Source organism: Lutjanus erythropterus, chromosome 15, assembly GCF_056507025.1.
Source record: "Lutjanus erythropterus isolate fLutEry1 chromosome 15, fLutEry1.hap2, whole genome shotgun sequence".
Classification (NCBI taxonomy): Eukaryota; Metazoa; Chordata; class Actinopteri; order Lutjaniformes; family Lutjanidae; genus Lutjanus; species Lutjanus erythropterus.
Genome location: NC_139331.1, coordinates 25,462,138 through 25,481,929, shown reverse-complemented (window position 1 = coordinate 25,481,929; position 19,792 = coordinate 25,462,138).

Here is a 19,792-nt window from a genome sequence, read left to right as displayed (position 1 = left end):
TTCATTTAATACTAACTAACTTTAATACTAAAACTTTAAGACATTTAAGAGTATTTCTGTCAATCTTTGTGCATAATTGTAAATACTAAATGTATGTTGCCTAATCCTACTACATCATGTTTGCACCATTACACATTATGTAATGCAGGACAAAATGTTACAACAATGTGAGAACATTGAAAAGAACATTTTAAAGTGTTTTAGTTTGACTGTTTCACATTAATGAGAGTTCAATCTAATGCTGAATGTTGCCTAAATGAGTAAGCGTCTGTTTATGAGTCATACAGCTGTGCATATGTTGATTATGATTACTTTTTTCTGTCAAAATAGACTTTTTGTTCAAAGTTTTCCACTGGTGGTGGACATGTTTGAGTGTGCAAACTCATCTTCCCTCTTTCAGTCATTTAATCACCTTCTTAAAAAGCATTGTGATATTTGTGAATATCCAAAAAAAACATGCTGACATCAAAGGTTTGAAATAATGTGTGAAAGTAGGTGTGTTACTTCTTGCAGTCACAAAGTGAGACTTTCATTTTGCATGTATCTCTACTCCCGTCCTACAAACTGTTGGCTATTTGGTTTCTTTCCAGCACAGAGCAGAAGAGGCTGTGTGCCACAAACTGCTGTAAGAACTCCAACTGAGACACACAGTTGAGGACAAAATTATTTGCCCCCCTATGAAATTTAAAGTTTCTTTCAAAATTTTCCCAGGTGCTTTTTTAACAGAGATAGGAATTTTCATTACTGGCATTTCTAAACATACTAGTTTTCTTTAGAGAGCATACATTATTTCTATTTGCACACAGTAACAGAAGTATTTCAGAAAAAAAAACAAAAATGACCAGGGTCAATATTATTAGGAACTGACCTTTTTATTGAGCCATATCAAACCACTGTTGTGCAATGATGTGCTTTAACTGTGTAATGCTCAAAGCTTGTAAAATCAAGTTAAAACTGAGGGTTATCTTCCAATTTATACACAATATAAAAACTTCAGTAAGGGTTTGAGCTGCCACTTGAGAAAGCATCATGAAAGCATCAAAAGAAATCAGTTTAGACTTGAGAAAAAGAATCTTTGATGCTCACAAAGCAGGAGAAGGATATACAAAGTTAGCACAGCGTTTCAAGAACTGGAGTGAGAAGTATTGTCAAGAAATTCAAAGAAAGCCACACACAAGGCGGAAGGAATCATGACGAAAGAAGGATATGTGAAGATTATGAAAGAAAACCTCAAGCAGTCAGCAGCAAAACTGGGTCTGGGTCGTTGCTTTGTCTTCCAACACGACAACGACCCAAAACCCACGTCGCTCCTGGTGGAGAAGACGCTGGTAGTTTTTGGTTTTTGTGAAATAATTTTGTTTCTGTGTGCAAAGTAAAATAATGTAACCATCCAAAATAAGACTATGATGTTTGAAAACGCCGTGTTAAAAATTCCTTGCTCTACAGCACTTGGGAAATAGTTCAAATTAAATTCTGTGTTTTTGTGAACAGCTGACTGACCTGAATCTGTAATATGTTTACAATAATAAATCATAATACGACATCAGAGATCATCAGATCGGAAATTCTGTGCCGGAATAACTGTTTTGTTTGTCTGTTTCACATTAATCAGACTTCAAACTAACGCTGAACGTTCTCTGAATGAGTTAGTGTCTCTTTATGAGTCAGAAGAAATCATTAATAGTCTCGAAGAAGACGTGTAACAGTTAAATTGAACAAGATGTTAATGGAGTCTGGCAGACATAATACAAACTCCAGAGTTTGTATTTTCAGAGCAGTGGGCTTTTATTTTCAGGACAACAGGCTGAACTTTACATCAACTGACAGAGTTATAAACAGCTGATCGGCTTACAGTGTAGCACTTGTCCTCATCTGTTATTGACAGGTGACCATGTTGTCCTCGTCCTGCGCTCCTGCAGTGTTAGATCATATATTAACTAGGATTTCAACCTATTTAACAGACTATCTATGTCACCAACTCGCTATTAGAGGTCAAGTATATGACAAACAAACAGCAGTTCTGACTGTTCAAATGTTTATTTTTCTAGTAAAGTTCACCATAAACCTTCAGGGACATATTTTACCTTTAATAGAACATTTACCCCCCAAAAAACAAATGAAATACTTTGGCTAATATAAGTCGATACCAATATAGACATGCAGTGGAAGTTTCACCTGTGGAATATTAAATTATCCATCTTTGCTCACTGCAGATTATATGAATTATTTTAAGGTTCAAAATTGTGAAATTAGCAGTTATCTTATCGGATGTCGGCCATGAGAAGAAATCGGCTGAAAAAAAATCCATATCATGCATCCCTGAAAATAAAATCTATAATGAGTGATATAAGTAACTAAAGCACAGGATGACACTTTTGTTGTTGTTTATTCATTATGCTTTCAGATCAGCAAATAAACCATAACCATGGACACTCAACAGTCTTACTTATTGAAATAAAAATAAAGTAAAAGCATCTATGGCACGACTACGGTCATATCTTTTTCCGAAAATCTAGTCATGCAGAGAAGACAGTGCAGTTGTAAAGAGTGACGTAGCACCTTTAGTTAAAGGTTAACTGAGTCCACTGGGACTCTCTATCACTACTCTTATCTGTGTGACAGATGAGGATAGAGGTCAGCCCCTCACTCCTTTCTTTCCTCTCCACACTTAATCAATCAGTCCTGATTTGACCGTCATTATCACTGGCACCTTCTCTCACACAGTGACTAACAGCATGAGATAAGGCTTGTTACTTAAGGAAATGAGTGGATCCGCCGAATGCAAAAGTATGCACAAACATTATTGAATGTTTACATGTTGAATGTGTTGTGTTGCTCCTCTGTGACGCCACGCCGTGGCTGTAAGTCACCCTACAGCTATGCAGATAAGAGGCTTGAGGCACGGTTAATTACACAGCACTGTGTTTTCAGTCCGAGAGGAAGCACATTGTTTGGATACCTCTGCTGATCATACAGTCAGATGTCTTCAGGAGATTGCAACGGTACTTTCAGATTCAGCTTGAAGCGTATCAGGGCTGTCACGCCGCTGAGGTTTCACAGGGAGACAGGAAGGGTCTTAACTGGCGGTGTCCTGTCGAGTGTGAATGGACAGTGAAAGTGGAGACAGAGAGGAGCAGAGTACAGGTGGAGGAAAAGCTGCTTTTCTGTGTGAAGAGAACATATGTTGGGTGTCAGCTGATCTCAGCGCTCAGATGCATTAAACCACTTAGGCAAAGGTTTCCCTTAACCTTTGAAAATTGGATTTAGGATTTCCTTAATTTAAGGATGTTGTTAAGGGAAAACCTTAATAAGTGAAATCATTTGTGTAACCTAAAACAGTGGCTCAATTTATGGTAACTGAAGAGGGGGAGGAGGTACCTTGCGTGGGTTGCCAGGTCTGTGTGACAAAACAAGCCCATTGGCAGATCAAAACCAGCCTAAAACCTGCCAGCATGCAGAGACCACGGTCATGTCGTATTGCATGGACACATTTTTTGGCATGGAAATCCCAAGACCCCAGGAAGTGTGCAACTAAATCATTTTATCCCAATTTGAGTGAGTGGAGTGCTAAACTGGAAGTTAGCCGCTCCTTTTGGTTTTGGACATGTTTGTAGGTGGATGTTCAGGGTCAAAGGATGGTCTCTGACCCCTCCCTTCCCCTCCAACTCCATTCTTCTTCCTTTCCTTAAGCTGGAGTCAGGAATACCCCTCCATCCAAAGGGGATCTCTTCCTGTTTGCCTTTGTCAGGCTCAGATATGGGTCACAGAACTATTGTCTTCCGACGCCTCCGTTTCCCGAACAAACCAGGGAGAGAAAAACACTGACAGTTTGAATGAGCGTGTTTGTGTTTGCATTGAAATATGGGCTTCTTATGCTCATTTATGCATTTGTGTGTTTGACATGTAGAGTTGGGGCAGGTTGTAAGTGGCCATGCATGAATTAGACCTTCTTGTTCCCCTTGTTTTTCCTCCATTGTCCAGAGTCAACAGTGATCTGTCCCCCCGCAGTCGGAAGCACCTGTCTCTGCAGCAGCGGACAAAGGAGGATGACCACCTGTTGTGTTTCGCCGCACAGGGTTAACACAAGGTTAACTCGTTCATAAATCTCTCTGGCCTCGCACTCTGACTGGCTCCCGTGAAACATTTTGTTCGAGGCGTTTTATTGTTTTGCATTTGAAGGATTCATAAAGCAAGAAGGACACCGCTGATCATGCCAATCAATTCAGATGTCTTTAAAGTTCTTACTTGACGAGTTTAGATAAACCAGATTAACCTTCCAGCCACCATGCTCTGTCGGCCTCCTTTATTTTCTTGTAAGTCGGCGCACCTTCCTTGTGAGATCGTGAAACACTGATAAGTTTACAACGTTCTGATATCAGTCAGACTTTTGTAACATGCTTCTTAATACTTTCACTTCTGGTTTTTACTGATGGTTCCACTCTGAGGCAACAAAACATCATGGCAGCAAACAGAACCATGAATCACTTTTGATTATTATTTCTGTCTTCTTTATTAACGGCCTAAGGATGCAGGACTTCCCCCCAAAACATGTATAGATTCATACACTCTTACAAATAAAGGTGCTAATTAGTACCACAAAAGGTTCCCCATAAGAGAATCCTTTTTGGTTCCTGGTAGAAGCTTTTACAAAGGTTCCCTTTCAGAACCCAAAATAAAAGGTTATATGTAAAAACATGTGTGACCATCTACAGAGAACCCTTCTTTGGTGTAATGGTTCCACCCACAACCCCGTCTGGGGATCCATCTAGAATCTGTTCACCTACTCAGGGTGCTAACAAGAACCCACCCAAGGGGTTCTACTGAGAGCCCTTTTAAATTCTAAGGTTTTTATCGAGAATCTGCCGATCAAGTTCAACCAAGAACCCTTTTATATTTCAAGGGTTTCATCAAGATCCAACTAAGGATCTTTAATATTTCAAGAGTTCTACTTAGAACCTTCTTCAGCTGGTCTATAGAGGTCCACAATTTTATCTAAAACCCACCCACAGAGTTTAACAAAGAACGCTTTTATTTCCAGGGGTTCTATCTAGAACCCACCCAGGGGTGTCTACAGAGAACCCTTTAATATTCCAAGAGTTCTATCTAGAACCCACCCAGGGGTGTCTACAGAGAACCCTTTAATATTCCAAGGGTTCTATGTAGAACTTTTCCGGTGTTTCTACCAAGAAGCCTTTAATATTCCAAGGGTTCTATCTAGAACCCACCCAGGCAGTTTTACAGGGAACATTTTTATATTCTTAGGTTTCATCTACATCATCTAGAACCCACCCATATGGTTCTTCTGAAAACCCTTTTCGTGTAATGGCTCAAAGTACCCTTGATGAAAGAGTTCAACAATCTTGGAACAACCGTTTCTTTCAAGAAAGGTTCTTTGGATGAAAAGGGTTCTTAATGGTACATTCAGTCTTACCAAGAACTTACGACGAATCCTTATTTCAAAAAAGGGTTTTTCAGAAGGAAATGGTTTTGGGTAGAACCTCAGCCCTTCAAGAGGAACCCTTTTGGAACCAGTGTTAAAATAATGCCTCTAAATCAGAGCAGACTGAGGACTCAGCAACAGGATGAAGGTTCACATCAGCTGTATTCAGGACATATAAATAAATTTTACGTGGTTCTATGTGCTCTTCTTCTCTCCTGTGTCTGTGACAACTAGCAAAGAGAATTTGCTGCATCTTTTGATGACTTTTTGTTGATGGAACATTTTATCTGTGGACAGGTATATTTGCTATAGATTTGTTCATAGCAAGGACACTGGGTTGCATATAATGTGGTTAATGTGGGGATTTCTTACATTAATATGCAATTAATTTAAAAAAAAAAAAAAAAAAAGTGCTATCATCAGCAACACGGGAAGTCTTATGTTCCTTTTCTGTCTCACAAAACCTCAGCTAAAATCTACTGCCACAGTGGAGTCACAGTCCTTCAGCTTAATAATAGTAGTCCAGGGCGACAAAACAATACACAAGCAATAATAAGGACGCTTTTAAATACAGAGATCAGAGGACACAGCTTCCTGCCTGTTTCTCCCATTCGGCTGTCATTAGTCGGGGCCTGGATAACAGTCTCTGCTCTGTCCTGTGTGTGATGTGGTGGAGGGTCAGTCCAACCTGTCCCCTCAGATGTCCTCAGACAACAGGATGTTATTGAGGATCCAGTCAGGGAAATTACAGCACGCACGGAAGACGGATGTGATTGGCGCACAAATTATAGGAAATGCTTAATGCGTTTGTCATCATGCATATACTCTATGTTTGCTCACCAAGATAAAGTTGGCTCATGTTTGAGGCTGTGCCAGTTTCACTGATGCCCAGAATAGGGCAAAATACACTCTTAGAAATAAAGGTTCAAGAAATAAAAATATTGCCACTATTTTATTGACATTATTGTCAATAAAATAGTGGAATGCCTTAACGAGCAAATAACACAATAAACTTTATTATTAGTGGTGAACTGTAATCCAATCTGTGCATCATATTTTTATTGTTATGTTTTTTTTTGTTGTTGTTGTACTTAATAAAAGTAATGTAAAAAAAAAAAACTGTAAGACTGTAAGACTTTTTTTTGGAAGAAAGAGTTCGTTGTACCATAATATAAAAGGATTCTAGGTAGAACCCCCTGGATGGGTCCAAGATGAAATCCTTGGAACCCCCTGGCAGGGTTCTACCTAGAACCCTTGGAATATAAAAGGGTTCTTGGTAGGAAATTTGGTATATAAAAGGGGTTCTCAATGGACCCCTCTGAGGGGGTTGTAGATGAAAACTAGAAATAAAAAAGGGTTCTCAGTAAAACTGCCTCGGTGTGTTCTACATAGAACCCTTGGAATGTTAAAGGCTTCTAAGTAGAGCGCCCAGAAGGGTTCTACAGAGAACCCTTGGAATATTAAAGGCTTCTCTGTAAAAACCACTGGGTGGGTTCTAGATAGAGCCCTTGGAACATAAAAGGGCTCACAGCTGAACCCTGTCGGTGGGTTTTAGATAAAACCCTCGTTCTCAATAGACCGGTCTGAGAAGGTTCTAGATAGAACTCCTGAAATATTAAAGAGTTATCGATAGACTCTGGGATCTGGGATCGGTGGGATCTAGATAAAAACCTTGGAATTTAAAAGGGTTCTCAGTTTCTGCTAGTACCCTGACAAGATGAACAGATTCTAGATAGAACCCCCTGACAGTGGGAAGTGTTCTCTGTAGATGGTCACAGATGGATCTAGATATAACCCATCATGTTGGTTTCTAGGTAGAAAAGGTTCCAAGTGAAACCTTTGTAAAAAGTTCTACCAGGAACCTAAAAGGGTTCTCCTATGGGGATAAGCCAAAGAGCCCTTTGTGGTTCTAGTGAGCACTTTATTTTTTAAGAGTTTGACCACCATCATTGACAAGAGAACGACCATTAACTTCGTCCAAACAGCTCCGGTGTCGTACAGCGATGACTTAATTCTGTCTGTTTCAGGATGACGGCGTTGCCACGACATCTAACGAGGTTCTGTCAGTATCTATTCAGACGTACAGTCATGAGCTCTTTCAGCAGAAACAACACACGATAAGAGCGACAATAAGAACGAGTCAGTCGCCCTGAGGAGAAGGGAAGTTTGTCATTGTTTGTACTGATCACGCCGAAGAGGGAGAGAAAGCACTCAGGTTACCCAAAGTCGACTCGGTGAAAGATCAGAGGATAAAAGGAGAGTTTTACAACAACAACACGACGTTCAGGAGCAGAGTGTCTTTGATTGCTTGTGCGTGCGCCGTGGCATATTTATACTAAGACTAAAAACCGATGTCATAAGTAACCTGAGTGAAAAGAAAAGTTGACGTCATTGTCTGAAAATAGATCTTTATCTCTCAGTCAAAGCAATTTCTATCTCTGTGCTGGCGCTCTGTTTTCCCCCTCGTCAAACTTGTCTGTGCATTCTTTACGTCTCCGCTCAAATCTGAAGTCGCGTTTCTCGACACAGACACTCTCACCACAGACATCTGGAGAGACTTTCTTGTCTTAATCAGCGCGGTGAGAGCGGGCTAAGCGCGAGAACAAAGCTGAGATCTAATGACACTTCAGTCAAAGAGGTGCTTTATGATCACTGAGGTAAAATCTGCACTGACCGGAGAAACAGGGCTGAAAAACACGCGTTTCCCCTTGTCATTACACAAACACACACCACCAGTGCGCGTCCATCATCTCCACACATCTCCCCTCTCTTCATGGCCTTTTCTCGGCTTTGTCTTTGAACCTCACCTGCTTTGTTTTCTGGGTTTGGCCAACAAAAGAAAAAAAAAAAAAAGGAGGAGGAGGAGAGAAAATGAACGTATCGCTTGCGTGCAGACGGATATTACCCTTTTAAAAGCAAAACAAATATGTGTGTGTGCGTGCCCTGTAATTTTGCTGTTGACATGTGCACTTACAGTGGGGATCCGGGACCCTGGTAATGACTGGGGCAGGTAACACTGGAGACAGGTGGAGGACAGTGCTGTCTGACTGGTCCTGAAATAGAGAGAGTGTGTGTCGTTGCGTGAGCGTGTTAAGAGTGTCAGACGCAGACTGAGATGTGCAGACAGACACGCTGGCACCTGGTGATGTCATCGATGTTGTCACCCAGTGGTAGTAAAGTTCCCCTTTTTACAGTGGACGCCATTCCTGAGCAGTCAACTCAAACCATCTAAACACACGGTGGTGAATTTCTGTTGTGCTGTTGCTCAATGAGGAAATTACTCCATTGCACACAAGTCCCTCTGACACACAGTACATGAATGCAACACGTATATCTTTAAGGAATATTTTCAAAATAATGAGGTACTGTTTCAAAATAATCAGTTGGCTTTTTCCTGCACAGTTAGATGAGAAGATCAATACCTATCTCACATATGTGCATTAAATGTGAAACTAAAACCAGAAGACAGCTAGCTTAGCTTAGCATAAAGACTAGAAGGAGGGCGGGAGAGTTAGCCAGTATGGAAGCCCATTTATGGAAATATCTCCATAAAGGATGAGGTTTGGAAGGAAAACGGAGAGCTGCTGGGAGTTACGAGTAAGTAAACTGTCCCCAAACTATGCAGACACAAGGCTGACTTGATAACATTACATTGATTAAACATAATTAGCTTTTAGCTTTATCTGGTACCATTCACGTGCGGTGCATTGTCACTGCTAAATAAACAACAAAAAAATAAACAACTTAGACACTTAACTTACAAATTTGCAGAGAGAGACATCACTAGCTGCTCTCATTGTTTATCTAGATAATTTTTTTGTGTTTCATCTGCTGGAGTTTGCTTGCTTACTGTTTGTTCATAAGCAGTGTTAGCTTAGTTTAGCATAAAGACTGGAAACAGGGGAAAATGCTAGCCAAGAAAATTATTAAAGTTTCTTCATTTGCCTGTTGTTTCCTGCTCTTTCTTAGTTTACCTAGCCTGGCTCTGCCCAAAAACAGTTTAACAAAATAATTTATTAAGCTCATTTTATTTTTTTTGTTTAATCTGCAAAAAAAGTGGATTAAATAATTGGGATATAATGCGCTAATTTTTGAGCTTTAGCTTTAATTTTTGTTAGATTCATTTTTGTTAAATTTGGACACAGCCAGGTTGGCAGTTTTTCTCTGCTTTCAGGTTTTATGCTAAGCTAAGTTAAGCTAAGCTAAGCTAAGATAAGCTAAATGTAACTATTGCTTTAAATGAAGCTACACAAGCTATAACATGTTTATTTGTGAGTTTTATTTAAAGGTGTAGGTAGATGGATTCAATTTACCTTTGGACAGCCATGCTAGCTTTTTTGCTAAGCTAAGCTAATAGTGTGCTGGCTGTGGCTTCTGTGGTATCAATTGTTTAATCTAAATGGGCAAACAGGCAGTTAAATATAGGCCTGTTTCCCAAATATCGAACTGTTCCTTAAAGCATTGTAAATACTCAGTGACCTTTACAGTCTACGTGACGCTGATAGTATTTTTGTCTCTCTTATGTCATCTTTGACCCTCACATTTGATGGAGACGTGCTGCTCTGCTGGACAGGTTTCACTTGATTCTTTGTTTGATAAGGTTTATTTACAGAGCATGAAGGGACCGGTGTCATTCACACAAGACAAGGACGCACACACTGAGGAATGTACATGCATGAATACTCGCACACGGGCGTATTGCATTTGTTCATACGGGTGCACAGTCTGCCTTTCTCTGCGTCTTTATTTGGGATGTCAGGGAGGAAGCGCTGTGTGTGTGTGTGTGTGTGTGTGTGTGTGTGTGTGTGTGTGTGAGACAGTTAGGGGAAACTCTACCCAGTGCCAGAGTGTGACAGCATGGATCAGGTTCACCTCTGTTTGTTCAGTGGCCGTCCAGAAATATGGCAGGAATCTGAGACCAGCAACCAGGGCTGACTGAGCTGAATCGTCTGGCTGCTCCTGAGACACAAACAGACACAGACAACCACTCTTTCTTGAGAACTGTGACAAAACCACTGTTTTTCAGTTTTGCTGGCAAAATATATTTTAAAATGTCTTGGCTTATAAAGCTCCTAACAGGCCAACCTTCTTGTGATTGAATTTTTTTTATTAATTAGCATTTTTTTTGCAGCTGACGACTTTTTTGTTGTTGCTGTTGACATAAAACTATTTTTTATAAATCGTTACAAACACATTTAATGTTTTTAACAAAAAAAACCCTTCTCTTTGGCAGAGCTGCTTGATGCTAATACAAATTTTTAACCTATAATTCTTATTTAGCTTTGATTTATAAAGGCTACAGAGTTGAAATTTCATGGTTGAGACACATGTGATAGCAACATTATGTCATGAATTTGTCAAAAAATAGAAAGCTTGCCAGAGCTTAAAACCAGGAAGTGAGACGGGTGAGCTTAGGGTATAGCTGACCTTTTTATGCCTGAGTAATCCTGTTTTTGTAAAAAATCTGATGGAGTTGATGTAAATCTTGGACAGAACTTTAAAGACATGTTCAGATTTTCATAAAAATCAACAAAGATGATTATAATAGCACATTTACATACTTACACCTATGTTATCAGTAGGTATAGTTTTAGATTTTAAAGGCTTTTAACACATTTTTAAATTGTTTGAAGTTGTGAATTCTTGTTTGGGACAAGGATGTTTTCTGGCACAGGACAAGTTTAGAAATTAAAAATATTAAAGCAAACCAAAACATGTATATTTCATATATACATACATATATATATATATATATATATATATATATATATATATATACATATATATATATATATATATATAGATCCTTAAAGAATAAATTGTCACCAAAAAATGTAATTAGAGTGTTAGTAGTAATAATTTTAAAGGTTTTTCAGTAGGAAAAGATTTGTCCCATTTCTCAAGTATGGCCACTCGCTCAGAACTTCAATGTGTATGTCGCCATTTCTTTTCTTTAAGTTGGATAAAACATCTTAATCTCTGCAGGACACGTAGGAGAGAATGTGTGTTTGTGTAAGTGAGCGCGTACGAGTTTGTGTGCATCCTTCCCGGATGATGCGTCTCACTGGTGGTCATTATTACAGTCTGCCCTAGTAATCAAGAGGAAGACAAAACAATGCGAGGAGCCTTTTAATACAGCCAGGTGTGGTCTGTCACTTCCTCAGCTGTGCAGCTATCCACCTTAAGACAACAGTCACTCTGGTAGGAAAACTTCAGACGTAAAATTTTCAGGTGTCTCACATTTATTTGACAAAATTAGAGCTGGTAAAAAGCAGAAAGGCAAATCCTGCAAGTGTTTTAAGAGCAATAATTATATGGCGTCTTTGGGTGGACAGTTTTAAAGAGCAGCATACTGTGCAGTATTTGTTATTAAAGGTCAGTTAAAAGGAATACCACAAAGTTAATATCAGCATTTGAAATCTGTGGAGAGTTGCTCATAAACAGGGCTGATAGAACTGAAAACAAGTGTGGGAAAAAGGAAACATTTCACTTGAGACCAAATAACCAGAAAGGATGTTTTTCTTTTTACAGTATGATGAAATCTGGGGTCAAACGCAGTCGGCTCAGTTCTCAGGGGCAGGATGGTATAGTTACAGTTAGCAACTGATCCAACTTGTGTGCTTTTGTATGTGTGTTTTAAACAAGATTATGCGTTTTCTTTTGTTTGTGCCAATAAATTATTAATTGAAATGAACTTTTATTATTCACTTGCATGTAGCTGTGTGGGGATATAGTTACTTTTTCCTCAAAGTTAAGAAGAAATCAAATGAGATTTAACAGTAAAATTATGTGTCATGTGTCAAACATGTTTTCAATTTGTGATAATCTACAGATTATCTAGCTTTAGGACACGGCAACCAGGAGCCCAGTGGTCATAACATGTTATAGACTACAGTGGTAACTAACTACATTTACTCAAGTACTTTACTTAAGTACAATTTTGATACACTTTCCATTCAGTGTGACTTTATACCTCTGCTACACTACTACTCAATTATACCCTTATTGTACTTCTTACTCCACTATATTTATTTGATGCTTAAAGTTTACGCTTTTTACATAAAAACACATGACATGCATATATGATATTAGCAGTATTGTAGTAATAATCTACTCTGTAGTATGTGATTCTAAAAGTATAATTCGCTCCACACTGACAAACTACAACATTAAAATGTTCTTACGTGCATTTGTTAGTGATAAAAACAGAATAATATGATAAAACACTGACAAAGAAGCCATTCTGCAAAATGGGTACATTCACTTTTCACTCTATAACTACGTGTTGCTGATACTAGTTCTGGTGTTTTACTTAAAGCTACTGCAAGAAACTCTCACACCGTGTTGATTTTGGAGGCCCCTGTGGACAAAAGCTACAAAAGCGGTTTAGAAGAAAGAAACTACGCCTAGTTTCACAAATAAATTTTTACTCTAATCACTATCTCAGGACCAGAAACAGAACTTAAAACTCAACTGTCCATGATGATAATAATTAATACGTGTTTGTCATGACTCACACAGCACACGTAGAATAAAAACACACACAGGATGTTAAAAAACAATTTTTCCAACATGTCTAAAATAAGCCAAACTGCTTACATAAGAAGAATGAACAGCTGCAAACAGAATATTCAAAAACAATAATGTTTGTATCCCCATTTATGGTCATTGTAACTGACTACCACAGCAGTTATGATGACCACACATGGACCAAAAAAAAACATTTATGGTCATTATTACTGTCAACCACAGCGGGGTTAGTCAACTGCTACTCATCCAGTTGATTCAGATCAAAGTCTGTGAACATCAGAGAGACAAAAACGACACATGACAAACTTGCCAGACTGGAACGTGTTTCAATCACACTTCAGACTCCTCCAGGACGACAGGACAGCCCATGAGTTTTATGTTAGATAACTGTTTTCCTTGCTGCTTTCAGAGTGTGCGCACACAAGTCATTATCACAACAAGGCACTGACTAAGATTTTTTTCAGTCGAAACAGATTTGGCTGTTCAATTTGTCCTGTTTGTTACACAGAACCATCTTTGAAGTCATCCTTACAAACTGTTTAGAAAAGGGCAGGCACCTTAAAACAAAACACTTGGGAGATGATTGGATGAACCATCTGTCGATCATGTCAAACACGGGTGAACCAATCAGCTGAAGCCAGTCAGGAGAAGAGCTGTCAGTGCCGTTCTTTCAATGAAGAAATGTTCTCCAGTTCTGATATAACTGATGCTATCGCAGTATCTACGCTAACCTTTTCAAGAGCCGCCATTGTTTGTTCGATACGAGTTGCTTCAATGGTTTTTCTCGCTGTCATCACACCTAAAACCACGCCCGTAGCTGCCAGCAGTCCCTCCTCGGATGCTGATTGGCTGCACCACTTTTGGATACAAACGGATAACTTGAAGCCTGGCAAGATGGATTCTCACGTGATCGTGTGAATCCAGCTGCCTCACAAGGTAAACATGAGTATGTTCTACCAGCAAGACATCAGATTTTCACACAGTCAGACAAAGTTAAAGTTTGCATCCTCCTATAGTTCAGTTATAAAATCAACGCACAGTGGAGCATCTCTCCTCAGCAGCGCTGCGGCCGCCGTCCAGCATCACCTGTCCTGCACGCTCTGTGCTCCTTCACACCGTAAAATTAAGGGTTTATTTAAACCAAACCAGAGCTGGTGATTATTGTAACAGTGGAAAGATGAACCAAGATGTTTTTGGTGAGTGTTATTTTGTTTCTATCTAGTTTGAAGTTTGAAGATGACGATGCACAGCCTGCTCTGGTGAAATGGCTGAAAGCGTGTCACCTACGCTCCATTTTTATCTCTCTTCTCTTCTTCCAGCACAGCTAGTTTTGTGGCTTGTGGTGATTTCTAATGACTGGTGATTTCGAAACTTCATCTTTCAGGGTGCAGCCCTACCTCACCATAGTGTGAAGGTTACATGGAGTCTGAGGACACGCACCCTCTGTAAACATAGACAGCTCATTCTAAGGTAAAGTATTCTTATTTCAGGTGATTATACACTAATGAAAATATACTTAGGAATATTATATTAAATTTCTGTCATATTCTGCCAATAAATCCCTGCAAGTCTTACTCACAGGACCTCTAAAACCTGAAGAAGTAGGTCTCAAATTAAAACCAACATTAAAAAATTAGTGAGTGACATTACATCTGCTGGCATATACTGGCTGGAAATTTAGATGCAAATACTTTCCTTGAAATCCAATCCCTTCTTAGCCCTCTCTGGAAATACTGTCCATGCAGGAGAACACCAACCCCGGTGTGTGCAGGCACACATGCGCCCTCGCTTTGTCGTCGGTGTTGGACATGATCTATCGTTCACACGCTACAGACATCCGCACTGTGGGTCAGCTGAGTACAGTGATAGCGTTTTCTCCTCATCTCTGTGGGTGGTTTTGTCAGGATTTGAAAAGACATCTGTTGTTGGAGCGCGGTAGCATTCCTCTTAGCCCTGAAACCATGATAATAACCCATGGCCTGTCAACAGGAGATCATCCACCAGTTGAGTGGAGATGGTTGGTGGACTAGGTGGGTGGTGGCTTTGCCGCAGTGCTGACATTCATTCACAGTCGCACCTGAAATGGAAAACAGGATAGAAAAGAAGATGGAGAAAGACAAATTACATCTCTGTTTTTCTCTTCAAAACTCATTCATTAAGTTGGTGTTGCTCCTGTCCTTTGAATAAAGCGTATCCGACCTCAGTCGAACTGTCTGACAAGAAGAGATGCATGTGTGCTTCTCAACCACAAGCTGAATAGAGTGCACGGTAATGTAGTAAAGGAAATCACTTAGGGTAACATGAAATGGACGGGGAGGCAGACGAAGCTGACAGGCTGATAACAGCGCAGCATGGCAGGGAAAAAAGTGAGGGTGACATGCGTGAGAGTAGGGGGGCCGCGACAACAAGATAGTTGTGACAGAATGCGAAACATTTCTCCTTGAGTCGGCCGTAAAACTTTAGCGAAGGCGGAGGTGGAGGCCGCGTCAAACATTTCAGCCGTAATGGGTTATAAAGTGGGCTCAGCCGCAGCCATCTCTGTCACAGATCATTGTCCTCATCCTCGGGGGAGGTGACAGGGAAGGAGCGGTCGTCTTCAGTCCTGCTGCGAGAAATGACCCAAGGCAGGTACAGACTAAAGCATGGAAATTACAGGGCTTAAGGTATCTACGCCGTTTACGGAGGCCCCAAAGGCACCCACGGTCTGTGTACAAGCAACTCTCTGTACTCTAGTTTCTAGACATTTACTTTTGACTAACTTCTACCACTGTAAAATTAAAATGTTCCTTTTCTTATAAGTAATTGTTAAAGCAACTTACAAAGAACATAGTCTCACTATTTCAAGATGGCTTTGTTTTTTTTTGTTTTTTTTACCCAATTTTAGAAATATCCCTCTCTGAGATTTCAGCTTTCATCCCTGGGAAACAAAGGTGTGTGGAATTATCTTTATAGCTTTACATCTATGAAAAATTATGTTTCAAAAATTCAACAGCAGCCACATCTTTTTCTATATAATAAATACTGTCCCAACCACCCTGGATAATCAACAAAAATCACTGGATCACGGACTATTTTTTTTTTGGATATAAAGTAGTTCCACTGAAACCTGTTGATGGTGAGATGATTCAAAGTTTGAGGGACATCATCTCTGCTAAAGAAAATGAATGTTTTCATCAGCAGATTCCTGTTCAGGTGAAAGTGAACACGAAACAGTAACCATTTTGCAATGGTTAACACTTAAGATCAAATGCAGCTATATCTAGCACATGAACTAAAATGAGTTTGACACCCCTGATGTGGATCTTTTTATCAAAGGCTTTGAAAATGTAATCATGACACGAATCATGACTTTACAATCGAAAGTCAAATTGAATCAAAGATTTGGAGAATCACGATACTGCTAGGTGTATTGCATGCTGCCTTTCTTTTTCTTTCTAAAATGTTACCTTCAAAACATCATAAAGTATCAGTGTCTCTGCCATTATCAGCTGGTGCGCTTGTCCTTCTTGTCCTACAAACAAATAAATCGCATTTCCTTACACTTCTTTACGGGCGGTCATTTTCATGTTTCCATAAACCTGCTCATCATCCTGTCATCCAAAGAATGTCATGTCAAATATCAGGTAGTCAGCTACCAACTGGCCACATATACAGGCCCAGGTCCAGTCCAATCAGTCAGTCAGGCCCCCTACATGACTCATACGAGAAGTAGTGTTGTCATAATGTGAATTACTCACACAGCATGAGTATGAGTAATAGATTTAGTAAAGAGACAGTTCAGATAGAGAGGAATTACAGAGGAAGAGGAGGGGGTGGAGGAGAGGAGAGCTGAATAGAAGGTGATGATTGAGATGACTGAAGGCAGATAGCGAAACAGCGAGAGAGAAGTGGATTTTAAATTACATGGTGGCTCATGTCAGCAGCCGTAATTAGTAGCTTGGTCAGGTGTGATGAGTGGGACAGGAAGTATGAAAAGAAGGACAAGACACCGCAGAAATGAACAGAATCAACTTGACACATAGCAATGCCGTATGAACTTCCCTGCAGTAGAGAAAGTGAATGAGAACGGTGTGTACGGCCAACGCATGTATGAATGGAAACACAGCTAACAGACACGCATGCGGGGCTGTTGTTCGCAGTATGTCGCGTGTCGAACGCGTGGATGACAAGTCCGAAAATTCAGATGATTCTTATGCTGGCTGGCAGCCCGCCAAGTCAAATGTTGCCTTTGGAGAGAAGAACAAGGAGACAGCAGAGCAGGGTGAAAGCCGGGCTACAGATAAACTTACAGCATGACACGAGAATCAACACATTCTGGATCTCACCCCCACTGAGCAGGACAGAAGGACAGCTGGACACAAGTCTCCTGAAAGGGGGAAAAAAAACAGGACAAAAAACGGTCCTGCGCGCACCAGAAAACACACTCTAGCACAGTTTCGTGTCGCAGCCTCCAGCGCTTCTCAGTCGCTGATCATTAGAGGCATTTTTCTAAATGTAAGAATGATGCCAAATGAGTTCATTGGGATAAGAGTTGACCCAAACAGCTGTTGAAGGAAGAGAATAAGAGTATCAGAGGAAAATACCAAGAGACAGGATGATTATTGCACAGGAGTGTCACGGAGTGGTCACAGTTAAAGTCAGTTTTTCCCGTTTAAATTACATTGAATATTTTGGGTTGTTGGCTCTCAATGACACACCTTGTGCACCTTGTGTTTTTTGAACTGGCATCCAGGGACCAACAGGGGTCAGTGGGTTGTAGGGGGTCCTCAGCAAAAGGAGGAACAGAATATTTGAACTTTCATGACTTTTTTTGGAAGTTAGAGCAAGAAGGAAAGCAAAAGGGTTGGTCATTTTGACTGTAAATTATTGTGATCCTAGTTTGATCATTGATTGACTACAAAGACTTCTTCTAAATACTAAGAAATTAGGCATCTGTGGTCTAATGTGCATCTATTATGGTGGCTCTTGTCAGAAAAAGTTTGAGAACCCTGTCCTGGGATATTGTGATGTTTTATCGACCAAACAATTAAGTGAGAAAACAATCCTGAAAATAATCAATGACAAAAACAACGGTTGGTTGCTGCCTTAATTTTAAGCAGAAGTTGTTTCTGTCGTTTACGCTTTGTTTGTTGAGTTACAAAAGACAGAAAAAGTTGGTGAAAGCCCGCATTTTGTGGTAGATTAATTATTCCAAGATTGCACAGTGACCACTCTCACTCTGACAAAAAGAAATTATCCGGTATTTTGGTTTCACACTTATTTCTGTTCTCTCTGAAGCTTGACGTTAGCAAGTAACCATATCAATGAGTTGAAGAGGCGACAGTCATACATAGAGTGGAAATATGTCAGTGTGCAGCTGTTGCTGTGATGAACAGTTGGATATTGAATTTCTTCTTATTCAAGAAGTGTCACTTTACGAACTGCTGAGATGTTCTGCATCCAATTAAGCTGCAGAACACACAAGAAGTGACAGGGGTGAGACATATTTCCTTTAAATTTCACTTTTTCAAGCACGGTTATGTGTCAAGATCAAGAATTGTTATTCCAGGAGCTGTCTTCATATCTATGTGGTGTATGGTGTGACAATATGATCTGCTGCATTTAATCCTGTACGCAAATAAGATCTCCTATGACAGAAGTTCTCAGTTTTTTTCTCAGCCAAGGATCCGTTACAAGATAGAAAATGTCCCTTGGAATTTTTTTTTTTCTGCACTTCCATTTGAGCTGCTTTTCCACTCAAACTTTCCCCACGGACAATGAACTCAGTGTGTTTCCACCAAAGGGACCAGGGTCTAAATAAATTTCCAGGAATATTATTATACCCACCCCCCCAAAAGTCCCTGCTCACAGGGGTAGTGCTTGGCGATTGGTCGAGTACTTACAGTAATAAAAATCTGCAGGCACACACCAGTTTGTTTTCTGTTCATTGTGCTTCGACACATCAACATGGTGTTACAGAAGACAGTATATGACAGATGGACAGACGATGAAGTCCAGACCTTCACTGTTGCACAGTCGCCTTCTTCACAGGTTTTTAGATGGAAACAAAAGCACAACAGGATGAGAGAACCTTAAAGTTCCTTGAAAAGTAGTTCTTGGGACTAAAAGTTACAGATACTTTAGAGGCAAACATCACTTTAGTTATTTCTGACTGATCAGTTTCCACCATTAATGGGTGACATGTGCTTGACTGGTGGGAGGAAGATTTAAATATAATCATACCATGGTCTGACTGAATACTCTTTTCTGATTGGCCGGCAGGCCTGTGTTTATTACATGGCTTTGTTAAATACTCGATTCTGAACACAGCATAGTTTTGATCATAGACTCTGGAGGAGCAATAAAATCACTGTCAAATCACTAAAATAATTCGAAAATGAATATTTTGTGTCAAATTATTTTTCTTTTTTGGTGCGTAACCATGTAACATGCAGTATAATGTACAGTGAGCAGGTCATTATTGCAAAATAAAGCCATAAAATCATACGTTAATGTTACTGTGAAATAAATCACTTAAGGATGATTCAAGACCCCTCCGCGTCCTGCATCATCATGTCAGGATTTATTTCACTATAACAGTCTGCTCATTGTACATTATCTCTTACTTAACGTGCACATAGTTTTTTCTGAAATCTAATCACAGTTCGAAACTCATCCGGTACCCAACTTGTAGCCATAGCAACAATAAAGCTGTCAAAGCTTACTCATTATCAACTGTGGCAACTGTTAGCAACTTGGTAAACTAATGACCGGGAGGGAAAACACACCAATAGCTGACTTTTCCTTGTGCCATTTTTCTGTTTTCTTTCTTCTCCTTTTTTC